A 16,513-nucleotide genomic window follows, 5' to 3' on the forward strand; every position below is an offset into this window, starting at 1 on the left:
CCCTTGCTTCCCTTGCCTTTGGCGATGTTTCTAGGAAGAAGTTGCTTCGGCTGAGGTCAAAGAGGTTGTTGCCTGTGTTCTCCTTTAGGATTTTGATGGACTCCTGTCTCACATTGAGGTCTTTCAACCATTTGGAGTCTATTTTTGTGTGTGGTGTAAGGAAATGGTCCAGTTTCATTCTTCTGCATGTGGCTGTCCAATTTTCCCAACACCATTTGTTGAAGAGACTGTCTTTTTTCCATTGGACATTCTTTCCTGCTTTGTCAAAGATGAGTTGACCATAGAGTTGAGGGTCCATTTCTGGGCTCTCTATTCTGTTCCATTGATCTATGTGTCTGTTTTTGTGCCAGTACCATGCTGTCTTGATGATGACAGCTTTGTAATAGAGCTGGAAGTCCGGAATTGTGATGCCGCCGGCTTTGTTTTTCTTTTTCAACATTCCTCTGGGTATGCGGGGTCTTTTCTGGTCCCATACAAATTTTAGGATTATTTGTTCCATTTCTTTGAAAAAAGTGGATGGTATTTTGATGGGGATTGCATTGAATGTGTAGATTGCTCTAGGTAACATTGACATCTTCACAATATTTGTTCTTCCAATCCATGAGCATGGAACGTTTTTCCATTTCTTTGTGTCTTCCTCAATTTCTTTCATGAGTATTTTATAGTTCTCTGAGTACAGTTCCTTTGCCTCTTTGGTTAGATTTATTCCTAGGTATCTTATGGTTTTGGGTGCAATTGTAAATGGGATCGACTCCTTAATTTCTCTTTCTTCTGTCTTGTTGTTGGTGTATAGGAATGCCACTGATTTCTGTGCATTGATTTTATATCCTGACACTTTACTGAATTCCTGTATGAGTTCTAGGAGTTTTGGGGTGGAGTCTTTTGGGTTTTCCACATAAAGTATCATATCATCTGCAAAGAGTGAGAGTTTGACTTCTTCTTTGCCGATTTGGATGCCTTTGATTTCTTTTTGTTGTCTGATTGCTGTGGCTAGGACTTCCAATACTATGTTGAATAGCAGTGGTGATAGTGGACATCCCTGCCGTGTTCCTGACCTTAGGGGGAAAGCTCTCAGTTTTTCCCCATTGAGAATGATATTAGCTGTAGGTTTTTCGTAGATGGCTTTTATGATATTGAGGGATGTACCCTCTATGCCTATGCTCTGAAGAGTTTTGATCAAGAAAGGATGCTGTACTTTGTCAAAAGCTTTTTCTGCATCTATTGAGAGGATCATATGATTCTTGTTCTTTCTTTTGTTAATGTATTGTATCACATTGATTGATTTGCGGATGTTGAACCAACCTGGCAGCCCAGGGATAAATACCACTTGGTCTTGGTGAATAATCCTTTTAATGTACTGTTGAATCCTATTGGCTAGTATTTTGGTGAGAATTTTTGCATCCATGTTCATCAGGGATATTGGTCTGTAATTCTCCTTTTTGATGGGGTCTTTGTCTGGTTTTGGGTTCAAGGTAATGCTGGCCTCATAAAATGAGTTTGGAAGTTTTCCTTCCATTTCTATTTTTTGGAACAGTTTCAGAAGAATCGGTATTAATTCTTCTTGAAATGTTTGGTAGAATTCCCCTGGGAAGCCATCTGGCCCTGGGCTTTTGTTTTTTGGGAGATTTTTGATGACTGCTTCAATTTCCTTAGTGGTTATAGGTCTGTTCAGGTTTTCTATTTCTTCCTGGTTCAGTTTTGGTAGTTGATACATCTTTAGGAATGCATCCATTTCTTCCAGGTTATCGAATTTGCTGGCATAGAGTTGCTCATAATATGTTCTTATAATTGTTTGTATTTCTTTGGTGTTGGTTGTGATCGCTCCTCTTTCATTCATGATTTTGTTGATTTGGGTAATTTCTCTTTTCTTTTTGATAAGTCCGGCCAGGGGTTTGTCAATCTTGTTAATTCTTTCAAAGAACCAGCTCCTAGTTTTGTTGATCTGTTCTACTGTTCTTTTAGTTTCTATTTCATTGATTTCTGCTCTGATCTTGATTATTTCTCTTCTCCTGCTGGGTTTAGGCTTTATTTGTTGTTCTTTCTCCAGCACCTTTAGGTGTAGGGTTAGGTTGTGTACTTGAGACCTTTCTTGTTTCTTGAGAAAGGCTTGTATTGTTATATACTTTCCTCTTAGGACTGCCTTTGCTGCATCCCAACGATTTTGAATAGTTGTGTTTTCATTTTCATTGGTTTCCATGAATTTTTAAAATTCTTCTTTAATTTCCTGGTTGACCCATTCATTCTTCAGTAGGATGCTCTTTAACCTCCATGTATTTGAGTTCTTTCTGACTTTCCTCTTGTGATTGAGTTCTAGTTTCAAAGCATTGTGGTTTGAAAATAGGCAGGGAATGATCCCAATCTTTTGGTACCGGTTGAGACCTGATTTATGACCTAGGATGTGATCGATTCTGGAGAATGTTCCATGGGCACTAGAGAAGAATGTGTATTCCATTGCTTTGGGATGGAATGTTCTGAACATGTCTGTGAAGTCCATTTGGTCCAGTGTGTCATTTAAAGTCTTTATTTCCTTGTTGATCTTTTGCTTAGACGATCTATCCATTTCAGTGAGGGGGGTGTTAAAGTCCCCCACTATTATTGTATTGTTGTCGATGTGTTTCTTTGTTTTTATTATTAATTGCCTTATATAATTGGCTGCTCCCATGTTAGGGGCATAGATATTTACAATTGTTAGATCTTCTTGTTGGATAGATCCTTTAAGTAGGATATAGTGTCCTTCCTCATCTCTTATTACAGTCTTTGGTTTAAAATCTAATTTGTCTGATATAAGGATTGCCACCCCAGCTTTCTTTTGGTGTCCATTAGCATGGTAAATGGTTTTCCACCCCCTCACTTTCAATCTGGGGGTGTCTTTGGTTCTAAAATGAGTCTCTTGCAGACAGCATATTGATGGGTCTTGTTTTTTAATCCAATCTGATAGCCTGTGTCTTTTGATTGGGGCATTGAGCCCATTTACTTTCAGGGTAACTATTGAAAGATAGGAATTTAGTGCCATTGTATTGCCTGTAAGGTGACTGTTACTGTATATTGTCTGTGTTCCTTTCTGGTCTATGTTGCTTTTAGGCTCTCTCTTTGCTTAGAGGACCCCTTTCAAGATTTCCTGTAGGGCTTGTTTTGTGTTTGCAAATTCCTTTAGTTTTTGTTTGTCCTGGAAGCTTTTTATCTCTCCTTCAATTTTCTTTTTTTTTTTAAGATTTTATTTATTTATTCATGAGAGACAGAGAGAGAGAGAGAGAGAGAGAAGCAGGCTCCCAAGGAGCAGGGAGCCCGATGTGGGACTCAATCCCAGGACCCTGGGGTCATGACCTGAGCTGACGGCAGACGCTTAACCATCTGAGCCACCCAGGCGCCCTCTCCTTCAATTTTCAATGACAGCCTAGCTGGATAGAGTATTCTTGGCTGCATATTTTTCTCATTTAGTGCTCTGAATATATCCTGCCAGTCCTTTCTGGCCTGCCAGGTCTCTGTGGATAGGTTTGTTGCCAATCTAATGTTTCTACCATTGTAGGTTACATGTCTCTTCTCCCGAGCTGCTTTCAGGATTTTCTCTTTGTCTATGAGACTCGTAAGTTTTACTATTAGATGTCGGGGTGTTGACCTATTTTTATTGATTTTGAGAGGGGTTCTCTGTACTTCCTGGATTTTGATGCCTGTTTCCTTCCCCAAATTAGGGAAGTTCTCTGCTATAATTTGCTCCATTATACCTTCTGCCCCTCTCTCTCTTTCTTCTTCTTCTGGGATCCCAACTATTCTAATGTTGTTTCGTCTTATGGTATCGCTTATGTCTCGATTCTGCCCTCGTGATCCAGTAGTTTTTTATCTCTCTTTTTCTCAGCTTCTTTATTTTCCATCATTTGGTCTTCTATATTACTGATTCTCTCTTCTGCCTCATTTATTCTAGCAGTTAGCATCCCATTTTTGATTGCACCTCATTAATAGCCTTTTTGATTTCTACTTGGTTGGATTTTAGCTCTTTTACTTCTCCAGAAAGGGTTTCTCTAATAACTTCCATGCTTTTTTCAAGCCCAGCTAGTATCTTTAAAGTGATGATTCTGAACTCTAGATCCAACATTGTACTAATGTCCGTATTGAGTAGGTCCCTGGCAGTCGGTACTACCTCTTGTTCTTTTTGTTGAGGTGATTTTTTCCGTCTTGTCATTTTGTGCAGAGGAGAATAGATTAATGAGAGAACAAAATGCTAGCAGAGTAACAACGTCCCCAGAAAATATACTCTAAACCAATCAGAAAAGACCTGAAGCAGTGTAAAAAGAAACAGAAAGAGAGAAAAAAGAAAAAGAAAAAAAGTAAAAGAAAAAGATAAAAACAAACAAAAACAAACAAAACAAAACAACAACAAAAAAACCCAGAATGTGATCAAATATGCTCAGGCTGGTATATAGATCAGTGCCACACACTAGATTTGGGGTGTATTTTGGTCGGTTAGAAGAAAGTGCCTCCCAATTCTTAATCGCAGGAATCAAACTGAGGGTTGATGGAGTGGGGGGTGGGGTGGGAGGGATGGGTTGACTGGGTGATAGACACTGGGGAGGGTATGTGCTCTGGTAAGCTCTGTGAATTTTGCAAGACTGTTGAATCTCAGGTCTGTACCTCTGAAACAAATAATGCAATATATGTTAAGAAAAAAAAAAAGAAGAAGAAGAAGGTAGCGGGAGGGGAAGAATGAAGCGGGGGAAATCGGAGGGGTAGACGGACCATGAGAGACGATCGACTCTGAAAAACAAACAGGGTTCTAGAGGGGAGGGGGGTGGGAGGATGGGTTAGCCTGGTGGTGGGTATTGAGGAGGGCACATTGTGCATGGAGCACTGGGTGTTGTGCACAAACAATGAATCATGGAACACTTCATCTAAAACTAATGTGTAATGTATGGGGATTAACATAAGAATAAAAAAAAAAAGAAGAAAGTGCCTCCCAAAATTTTAAAGAAAGAAAAACTTATATATGTACAAAAATAAGGGTTGATATGATGAAGGGATGTAATATGACTGTAAAGATGGAAATTATAAAAAATTTTATAAAAGGGCTTGATAAGAAATTGTTTGAAAAGAGAAAGAAGAGGATTTAAAAAAAGAGAAAAAAGAAAAAAGAAAAAAAAGGGAGAGAATGTGATCAGGCAGGGGAGTAGAAAAAACCATATACTAGAGATTTAGGGTATATTTTGATCTGTTAGAAGAAACTATCTCAAAATTTTAAAGGGAGAACAACTTATATATATATGCCAAAAATACGGGTAACTACTATGAAGGGATAGAATATGACTCTAAAAATGAAAAATAAAAATGTTTTTTAAAAAAAGGGATTGATAAGATGTTGGTTGAAAAAGGGAAAAAGAAAAATTCAAAAAGAAAAAAAAGAAAAAAAGACAGTTAAAAAAAATTAACTTTGAAAGACTAAAGAATCATGGTAAAAAAGCCATGAATTCTATGTGTAGTATTCCCCTAGCGCTGGAGTTCTGCCATTCTCATTGATCGGTAAACTTGGTCTTGGCCGGCTGTTCTCGCTGATCTTCTGGGGAGGGGCCTGTTGCCGTGGTTTCCAAATGTCTCTGCCGGAAGCGGAAGTGCCCCGCCCTTGCCCCCTCCCGGCTAAGTAATCTGCTTGGGTTTGCTCTCCGGGGCTTTTGTTCCCTGCGAGCTTTCCGTGCAGCTTTGGAGGCCGATAGTGAAAATGGCGGCCTCCCAATCTCCGCCCCGGAGGAGCCGAGAACTCGGGGCCCCGCTCCTCAGTGAGCCCCCAGAGAAAAGCCGCCAGTCACTCCCGTCTCCCCGGTCTCCTGCCGCACCCCGTGCTTGCCCAGCCTGTGACCGCGCATTTCTATCTCTGGCACCCGACCCCGGGTGGAGTCTCCAAACCCAGCAGATCCCTGCGGTGCCCTCCCGCGCGGCTCCTCCTGGGGGAGGAAGGTGAGTCTCCCCAGATCTGCCGCTTGTTGGGTCCCTGCTGGAGGAGCAGGGGCCCGACTGTGCCGTGGATCATGGTTTATGGCCACCCCGAGCTGAGAGCCCGTGCCTGGGCTGCGTCTCTGCAGCCGGCTTCCCAGCTCCAATACCTGGGAGCTCTGCCGCACTCAGGCACCGCCGGTCTTTCTGTGACCCCGAGGGTCCTGAGACCACACTGTCCCGGAGGGTTCCACCCCCCGCTTAGCCACCAGAGTGACGTCCCTCAGCGGAGCAGACTTTTAGAAGTTCCGATTTTGTGCTCCGCGGCTCTATCACTTGCCAGAAGCGGCCGACGGAGGCCCCTCCCCCGCCGTCTATCCTCCCGAATATCGCCTCGGATTCACTTCTCCGCACGTCCTACCTTCCAGAAAGTGGTCGCTTTTCTGATGAGAGAGTTGTTGCTCTTCTTTTCTTCCATCTCCTGTTGAGTTTGTAGGTGTTCAGAATGGTTTGATCCCTATCCAGCTGAATTCCTGAGAGGAGACGAAATCCAGGTCTCCTACTCCTCCACCATCTTGCTCCGCCCCCCCCGTTTTCTTTTTAATTTAAGCACAGATGCTTAGACCCCCAACTCTTAGCTATAATTGTCTTATTATACCTTCTTTTTTGTTTGTTTGTTGTTTTTTTTTTTAAAGATTTTATTTATTTTTATTTGAGAGAGAGAATGAGAGAGAGGGAGTACATGAGAGAGGGGATGGTCAGAGGGAGAAGCAGACTCCCTGCTGAGCAGGGAGCCTGATGCGGGACTCGATCCCGTGACTCGAGGATCATGACCTGAGCCGAAGGCAGTCACTTAACCAACTGAGCCACCCAGGCGCCCCACTTATTATACCTTCTTAATTAGAACCGTTGAGGTTGGAGATCAGGTCTCTGTGATTTTATTCACTTTAATAGGAAGCCAGGGTTGAGAACCATAGATTTTGGCTTTATATAAAAAGAGACTCATATCCGTATACCAATATTTATAGATTTAGTTATATCAAAGCCATTTCTGTGTGTATTACCTTGACATTTCTTCTACTTTCTACTCTTTATTCTACAAACTTCCTACATAATCTAACTCATATTATAGCCAATTTATGTGTGAGGCCTAGAAAAGGGAAGGGAATTTGTGAGCCTGAGTATAGGGGAAGGGGAAGGAAGGAACAAAGAGTGGAGGTAAGGACAGGAGACAGATTTGAATTCCTCTAAAGGTTGCTGAACTTAAAAGCCTATTCTACTCATGAGCACAACTCAAGACTATATTTTGGATCACTGTTCTCTTGGAACCCATTTCTTTGTCCTACGGGCTGCCTCATATTAGAATATGACTCTTTCAAAACTCTGAATGGGAGTGGGGGATAGGGAATCTCTTAATTTCATTAATGTAATCTGAGGCATAGTATTTCTCAAACTTCAATGTGCATAGGAATTACCTAGGGGTCTTACATGATGCCGATTTATGAACCATGTCTCCATGTGATCTGGGTTATGGCCCAGAAGTCTGCATTTTATTGAGCACCCTTGAAGATTCAGATTCTGGTGACCCAGGGGCCAGTCACTGAGAAATGGGGTAGGTTGCTAGTTTTTGCAGTTTCTGTTTTTATTCGCTTGCTCCTGATCTCCTTTGGGCTATTGATAATTTTCCATGGCTTTTGTCATAAAATCATAAAGTCTCAAATTCTCTGCTTCCCCCCACCCATGTGTGTGTGTGTTTCATCTGTGCTTTTAAGTTATTGGCTTAGCTCTCCCATAAGATTTGTATTTAAAAACTGTCTATATGCCAATGAGAGTTTTAAAATGTCTTCATTTGTTTTTCTAGCTCCTGGGACGTCCCCAGATCAAGATTACTTAAATTGCTTATGGAACAAAAGAGTGTAGGATATAATTAATACAAACTTGTTTGTTGGCCTATGTGTACATTTTTCTGGGGGAGAGAATGTATAGTGTCTCAGACATACTTGAAAGGCTGGATGACCCCCCAAATGAGTAAGAGCTCATGCCTTAGTTTACTGAATCCAAGATCTCCAGAAGGCCCTTCACAGCTTCTTGGTTTCTACTCTTAATTCAGCTCCAGAAGTGTTTTGCTTGACTTTGTGAAAATCAGACAGAGTCTGTCACTCCCTGACTACGTCTGCCGGCTTAGCAAGGAGCACAAGAACAATGATGCATCTCATTAAGTGTATATTGGAGTACCTTCCATCTAAATTTTGTGTGATTACATAGGACACTAATCTTTTCAGGACGATGCTGCTCACAGCTGGTGGTTCTGACAGAGGAGAGGTAGCATCCGCTTCAGCTGGGGATTGTTAGAAATGCAGAATCTCTGGCTGCGTGGACTGCATCAATAATAAGATCCTCAGGTGACCCATGTCCCTAGGGAAATCTGAGAAGCACTGACTTAGAGCGCCCTGGGTCAGCAGGGAGGTGAGAGAGGATACGGGCTCAGGAAAGGGAAGTTGGGGAGTTCTACCTTTTTTATTGGGGCAAGGACATTGTTTCCAGAATTTTTGTGAGCTAGAATGAGATGCTGCGTGTTAATGGGATTTAAAAATTGAAAGTGACCCTCAATACGAGACATTCTATTGATCTGTGCCAATATTTTAATGCTAGATGAATGTATTGTTTTTTCCCCCACCATCCCCCTACATCTCTCCACTCTAACTTTCTCCTCTCTAGCGCTTTGAAAAGAGAAGGACAATTTTCCAAAAGCCTGTTTGGCCATCAGAATGCCACTCATTCTTTTGTAAATACAAATAGGAAACACAGACCTAATCTATCATTTTAGTGTGAGTCACTATTTGAACCATTCACGGCAATACCCTTTTCTTTCTTATTAACTGTGATTCAACAACTGTTTCCTTAGTATTCTTTTTTTTTTTTAAAGATTTTATTTATTTAGTTGAGACAGAGAGAATGAGAGACAGAGAGCACGAGAGGGAGGAGGGTCAGAGGGAGAAGCAGACTCCCTGCCGAGCAGGGAGCCCGATGCGGGACTCGATCCAGGGACTCCAGGATCATGACCTGAGCCGAAGGCAGTCGCTCAACCAACTGAGCCACCCAGGCACCCCAGTATTCTTTTTTTTAAACCTCTTTGTATATGATCTCAAAGCACATCTGGAGCCATTTATTAACTCACTGCGGGCTTAATGATGTAGTGAAATAATTGTCTCATTCAGTAGCCCTCAGTTCTATAATGTATGTCAGCATTATGGTAGAATATTATAAGGAATTAAATAAAAATCAAGAGGCAGCGATGCTAATAGGATTTTCAGCAGGGGCCTTTCCTGGGATTACTAATGCTCTGGGAGCTGTGAATTTTAAATGCCCATTGTAGAAAATGGTTCATTGTATCAAAAATAAGGACAGAATCTGGCCCTTGGCATAGTCCAGTGAGCCTCAAATGACCTCTAATCCTTTAAAAATAATTTGGCTTCAAAGGACCAAGAAGAAGAAAAGATGGTTTATCTCTGTAAATCTCACTTTCCCCATGTGATCAATGTCAGTGCAATCAACCAACTACCCTAAAGGAAAGGATATAAAACGAAAGAAAGGATTAATTTAATCCGGGGTTTTATGTAGCTTGTATCATAGGGGAAAACGACCAGCCAAACCCGAGATACATTTCTTTGGTTCTGGCTACATGACCGAGTTACTTGGAGTAGCATCTCCTAACACGTGAGCTGAGAAAGGCGGAGTCCAGCTCATGAGAGTTATCCACGGGATATTTTCTCTATGAAATAGAGTGGACCCCCAACCTTCCTTGACTATGAAGGGTAGATCATTCCTCCAGCCAATTTTCCAATATTCTCTGCCAGAAATCAAAGATTTCTGTTTTTTAAAACTAAGCAGTAATTCTCTTTATAGGCCTGTATTCCCTGAATGTAAATGAGAAGAGAACATTTTAGAATACTTTGAACCATTAGCTATTTTTATATAAACATATACCTGTTTTATTGATTCCTTAACATATATTTATTAGGTAACTACTTTGCTTTAAGTTGAAATTTGCAACTGGGGATATTTACAGAAAACTAAAAACACTTAGTGAAGGCCAGACACATGGTCAATTCATCTTCATTCATTCTCTCTTTCATTCATCATTCAATAAACATTAAAAAAAAAATCCAGACAATATGTTAGGTGCCAAAAATATGACAGAGTGGAATTGACAGCTTCCTACTCTCTCAGGTTTATAGTCCAGCCAGAAAGGCAGTTAATTAAGTCAGCAATAACAGCAGAGAGTAATATGAAAACAACTGGGTGCTATAATAACACACAGAAGGAGATAATTTAGGGCTTTGCTAACTGTTGGTTGAGTTGAATATGAAATATCCACAAGTTATTTTTGTGTGTGTGTGGAATTGGAAAAGGTAACTCACCTGGCAAAGTAAAAGATACTTGTTTGAAAGTCGGGTAGGGTCAGGGAGTTCTTGATTTTTCTTTCATCCTAGTTAGCTTTCGTGCTACTTCTAGCTTATTTCGTATTTCTCAATCTCACCCTGGAGTTCCACACTGGGGCTGCGCATGATGCTGAATCTGAGTACACTGGAGCGTGCAAATGCGTTATTTTACTCCTTCCTCCCGCATGCTCGCCTTAGGCACACATGGAAGGCGTTCCTTCCATGTAGGTGTTCCTATGGAGTTTGCTTATAGTTCACCACACCTCCCTGAAGGCAAACACAGAATTGGAAACATCAGAAATGTTTCAAAATCCTTCTTAGACTGGTACTGAGTAATGAAATTTAAATAACGGTAATCTTGATTACCTTATGGAATGAATGTCTGTCTCTATGCCTCCGAGTATTACCGAATGCAACAGAAATCACAGTAATAAAATGCCTTTTGCTTAGTGGTTTATAACTCATAAAACACTCGCATAAACTTTAATATCTCAGGTGAGCCAGAAAATCACCGCAGACTGAGTGTGAAGGAAAATGGGAGTGAGAGATAAGGACAGCGAACGTGGGATGACCTGGAAAGTGGCGCAGAGTGTTGCATTCCTGGGGCTGGTCAAAGCGGTCAGGTGGGTTTGCTCAGCGTAAGATATGGCATGTGTCTGGATAAGGCTGTGCACAGAACCATTTCCCAGAGGAGGTGTTGAGAAGGAAGAAGGACTTACCTGCCTGCTGCACATGCCTCTCTTCCTGTTTCCCATTAGTCAAAGTGTGTCCCCAGAGTCAACTCACATGTTCACATTCCATCATTGGGCCCATTCTCCCGGCCACTCAGCTAAATCCAGAAATGGTGGGAGGGGCCAGAAGCTCAGGATGGGAGGCTGCTTGACCTGGCTCTATAATAAAAGCAATGAAGGAAGTCCTCCTATGAATGCAACTGGTCAGCCAGCCCCAGGCTGTGGAAGCGTGAGCGCCCAAGCAGCATTGGTAGCACCCCAGGCAAAGCTCACCATGGGGTCCAGGAGCTGATGTCGCCAAGGGAATCTGAGGAGGCACCCAAAATATGTCCTCTACAATTACCAAAAAAATATTTTAATATTTTTAATCATAAAAGAGCACAAATTGATAATATTCAACAAAAATATTCATAACTTTCGATCCTAAAATTCCCACTTGTAGAAACTTAACACCAGAAGGGCACAAAGACACATGTACAAGGATGCCATTGCTTGGTAATTGAAGAAGGAGAGACAACCTTAATTCCCATCAGTAGAGATCAGTGAAATAAACAGTTTGTCTGAACAATGCATGACTCAGACAGAAGGCACAAGAAAATTGTGTTCACTTGGCCTTTAGCATTTCTATCCACTGGCTCCATCATTTATTGACTGTATTTAGGGTAAGTTATTTATTCTTTTTAACCTTCAGTGTAGTCATCAGAAAAATGGGGCTAACAATTGTACCTTCCTCAGCATTGTTTGTGGGTAAAGCACTTCGGATAGCATCTGACACAAAATACTAGCTAATCCTCCTCTTCATCATCATCATCATCCTAACCGTCATCTCCCTTGTATATTGTTACATTCCATCTACTGATGTGAAAACTGAGATGGAGAAAATCTAAGTGGCATTTCATTCTTTCTTTTCTTTCTTTCTTTCTTTCTTTTTCTTTCTTTCTCTTTCTCTCTCTCTCTCTCCCTTCCTTCCTTCCTTTCTTCCTTTCTCTCTCTCTCTTCCTTCCTTCCTTCCTTTCTTTTTTAAGATTTTGTTTTTTAGTAATCTCTACGCCCAACATGGGGCTCAAACTCACAACCTGGAGATCAAGAGTCACACACTCCACCAAGTGAGCCAGCCAGGCGCCCCTTAAGTGGCATTACTTAATGCTTGACAACTTGTCAGTGGTGGGATTAGAATTTAAATCATTCTAATTAAAATGGAACCATGAGGGGCACCTGGGTGGCTCAGTCGTTAAGCGTCTGCCTTCGGCTCAGGTCATAATCCCAGGTCCTGGGATTGAGCCCCACATTGGGCTCCCTGTTCAGCGGGAAGCCTGCTTCTCTCTCTCCCACTCCCCCTGCTATGTTCTCTCTCTCGCTGTCTCTCTCTCTGCCAAATAAATAAGTAAAATCTTAAAAAAATAAAATAAAATAAAATGGAACCACGAAATCCTGTGTTCCTCAGTTACAGCACGTTGCCTCATGTTAATTAAATGTTGGGGTGACACAAGGCTTGGGCAAGCAGGTATGGTGTTATGTGGTGAAATTTGTGTCCAAAAAGATCCTGGCAAAGTGGAATCTTGGGCAAAGTATCAAAAGAGGAACTTCATATGGCTAATTGGGAAGTCCTACATTTGGTTAAAACAAAAAGAAATCACTCAAGTACAAGAAAGTTTATAAAAGAGTATTTGGAGGTTTTACTTACTGCTAATGTAATATGATTAAAATGTGAAGTACATCATCTAGAACTAATGATGTAATGTATGGGGATTAACATAAGAATAAAAAAAATGTGAAGTACATTGCAAATGTGAATGTGATATTGGACTACGTTAAAATTATCATAATTGGTTAGAATGAGAAGGCTGATATTCTGCCTTCAATGTAATTGCACAGAGGGAAATGTGTTCTGTCAGCAACAGGACTTGACTTTCGAGAATTGTGGTAGAAATATGCAGTGGTCAGGTAAAAAGTGCCTTTTGAGCCATCCTAAGGAAGATGGAGTTTATTTCAAAAGATAATAGATGTTCATCAGTGTAATTAAAGGAGAGACGTAATGAGATCCTATCTGTCTTTTAACAGTTGTGTGCTGAAAGGGACTGGGGACAGAGACCAGTCAGGGGGCTGCTGTAGGTCCATGGCTGGAAGGAGGACAGAGGCTTTGGAAGCAAGTGAGAGAGACAGACACATTCAAGAGAGATTCAGGATGTGGAACCGACAGGCGCTGGTAAAGGGCTGGATGAGGTGGTGAGGGACAGAGAAGTGGGAACAGCTTGGGTGACTCCCAGGTGTCGGGACTGGGTTCAAGGTAGAAAATGTCAGGGAAATCATCTTCTGGGCAGGTGTGAGAGAGGAAGGCTGATCATATGTATCAGGAAGTGCAACACAGGCAGGGAAACTGACTACTTCCTTGCATGTTACAGAAGACACTAAACAAGCAGAGTTTGGCTTAATAGATAAACTCTATGGCCAGTTCGCTCCATGAAATTCTTTTTTTTTTTTTTTAAGATTTTTATTTTATTTTATTTTATTTATTTGAGAGAGAGAGAATGAGAGAGAGCACATGAGAGGGGGGAGGGTCAGAGGGAGAAGCAGACTCCCTGCTGAGCAGGGACCCCCCCCCCAATGCGGGACTCGATCCAGGGACTCCAGGATCATGACCTGAGCCGAAGGCAGTCGCTTAACCAACTGAGCCACCCAGGTGCCCCCCATGAAATTCTTGATTCTGTGATCAGAACACTTATGTGGGAGAATGTGAAGTTGCTGTGTTACCCTTATGAGGGACTTTTTAGCATACACTCATTACTGTTTCAATACAATTGACCTTATCCTCCTCGCAGCCCAATTTAAATTCTCAAGCTTATTTCATCTGTGCACTCCAAACTGCTTATTATAGGTTTCCTTATTATTACTAACTTCCTAATGCTATCTTGACTGAAGAAAGGGGCTCTGGGTCAAACTTGACTATATATATATACATATATATATATACACACACACACATTATATATATACACACACACACACACTCTTGGGTATATATATATATATATATATATATATATATATATAGTGTGTGTGTGTGGTTATGTAAATATATATAATATACATAATATTTATTATAAGTATATATTTTTTCTAAAGATAATATAGGAAAATCAAAGAAAAAAAAAAGAAAAACAGTATGACCCAGAAATATGTATACATATGTCCACCATTGATATTGTGGTTTTGATGTTTTTCTCTAGACTTTGACCACATGCTCATCTTTTACAGAATTGTCATCAATCAGTACCTGTATTTGTGGATTATTCATTTTAAACATTTTTTTGGATTATTCATTTTTTAATTAACATTACATCATAAGAGATTTCCAAATTTCTCTGAAGACTCCATGCTTTTAACAATTGCATTTTCCCCCCAACATTGCAATTTACTTAAAATTGTTAGATAGTTAGGTTGCTTCCAAACTTTTGGCTGTTTTATGCAAACTATAGGAAGGAGTTCTTTATGTATAATTTTTCCCCACTCACCACCAGTATTTTCGACGAATATAGGTTAGAGTTCCAAAGGGGAATTGTTAGGTTAAAGTATTTTAAAAAGCATTATGGAACTTGTTCTTAGAAAATATCATGCACCCAACTGAGATTGGACTTGGCCTTGACCCCTTGCTCATAGTCAGTGTTGTGAAGTTGAGTTTCATTTGGGTTTTTTAGTTTAACCATATACATAGCACACTTAAGCTAAATGAGTGGGCAACTCAGCATAGATGGGAAGGAAGACAGGGTAGAAATGGAATGGCTACTTTTATTTTAAATCTTCTTCTCAAATTCTGGCATCTCTTGATTTTGATAGGTTCCTTCTTCTTTTCCCCCAGGTCAGCTAATGGCAAGATCTAGTGCCAATGTTTCTTAAAAGTTTTTTTTTATGTGATACATTGTCATAGAAGGGAATTCATAGGTTTGTTGATTTATTTTTTAGCCTTTGTGAAATGATATCCTAAAAGAAACCATTGAAACAACCATCAGGTTGACTTCCAAATTGGATCATCATTTTATCATTCATATAGAATGTCATTTACCACTGGCAGTCATTGCCAGTTACCATAACAAATCAATTTTTTGTGTCCTAACATTCCTTAAGGTACTCCTCAGTCACCCATGAATGGGTTGAGTACAGCTGTTCACAATCAACCCCATAGTATAACCTAGAACTAAAACCTTCCTCTCCCCCAAATCTCCCTGGTAGAGAGAATTCCTCACTGAATCAACATCGGTGCAGAGATAAGACCTTTGTAATTTTAGTTGCTAAACATTAAAGAGAGTACCAAGGAAGGTTTCCCTCTAGGAAATGGAACCCAGAAGACTTCTCTTCTTTAAGGATTCAGGATACAAGTTTAATTTGGAATACCAGGTTGATATGCAATGATTATGGATATATGTTGGCATAAGACATTAAAAGGATTACTGAAGTAAAGATGATCTCTCTAGCTCAGAGTTTCTCAAACTTGGTACTGCTGTCATTTGGGGCTGAGCAATTCTTGGTTGGGATGACTGTCCTGTGCATTGTAGAATGTTTGGTGGCATCCCTGGCCTTGACCCATCAGATACCAGTAACACCTCCCTGGTCATGATAACCAAAATGTATCCAGACATTGTCAGTTGTCCCCTTGTGTGTCAGAACCACCATTATTGAGAACCATGGTTTACTACATGTTTCATTTCCCAAGTCCCCTCTTTGAGTCTTGGTCTTCCCATCTGAAAAATCAGGAAATTGAATTGGTTGATATCCATGTTACTCTCTAATTATAAAGGTATTATAACATGCCTGAGCCAGAGAAAAAGACTTTATGTCTATATGATCTTCCAAACCCTAGACGTCCATGATTCCTCAAGTTAAACAATCACAACAATATTTTGAAAATGTTTTCAAAGAAACATCATGGTGTTATCGTTGGGGAATATAAACAAAATGGGCTATTGTTTTCCGTAAGGGGGAAAAAAATCTTTATAGACCAGGACTGGACATTTTATTTGTGCTAATGCCCTAAAGTTTTAAGATTGGAAGCAGGCTGGAATATGATGGAGTCAGAAGAAAGAAAAGTGACCATAACTAAGAATGAAATAGGAGTGAAGGAAAAGCCAATAGGCTTCAAGTCTGAAAATACACCTCACTTTTTTTAAAAGTATAATATAAACAAATGGGAAGAGAAAAAAGCTCAAGAAGTCCAAGAACTGATTTCCTAACAGCATATGTTTGCACTGGGAGGCTTGTTTTTTCATCATTTGGCTACTTATATTTCACAAAGACTGGAGACTAGGTGTGAAATCCATCAATTGGGTTCAGGGTAGATGGGAAGGAGTGATTGATGAACTCAAGACCCTGGTGAGAAGCAGAAGCTCTGAAGTTCTACCATAGCTGTGAGGGTGGGTGGAACTGTGCAGA

At 40.5% G+C, this 16,513-nt stretch overlaps 1 protein-coding gene across 1 annotated transcript in view; it reads left to right on the forward strand.

Annotated features, from left to right (window-relative positions):
• Positions 1-16,513, forward strand: part of AGBL1 (ATP/GTP binding protein like 1) — an 813,331-nt gene that overhangs the window by 478,199 nt on the left and 318,619 nt on the right. The gene's annotated exons all lie outside the window — the stretch shown is intronic.

The sequence above is a fragment of the Mirounga leonina genome, unplaced genomic scaffold (assembly GCF_011800145.1).
Source record: "Mirounga leonina isolate KUSES-001 unplaced genomic scaffold, KU_Mleo_1.0 Mir_178, whole genome shotgun sequence".
In the NCBI taxonomy this organism is placed as follows: domain Eukaryota; kingdom Metazoa; phylum Chordata; class Mammalia; order Carnivora; family Phocidae; genus Mirounga; species Mirounga leonina.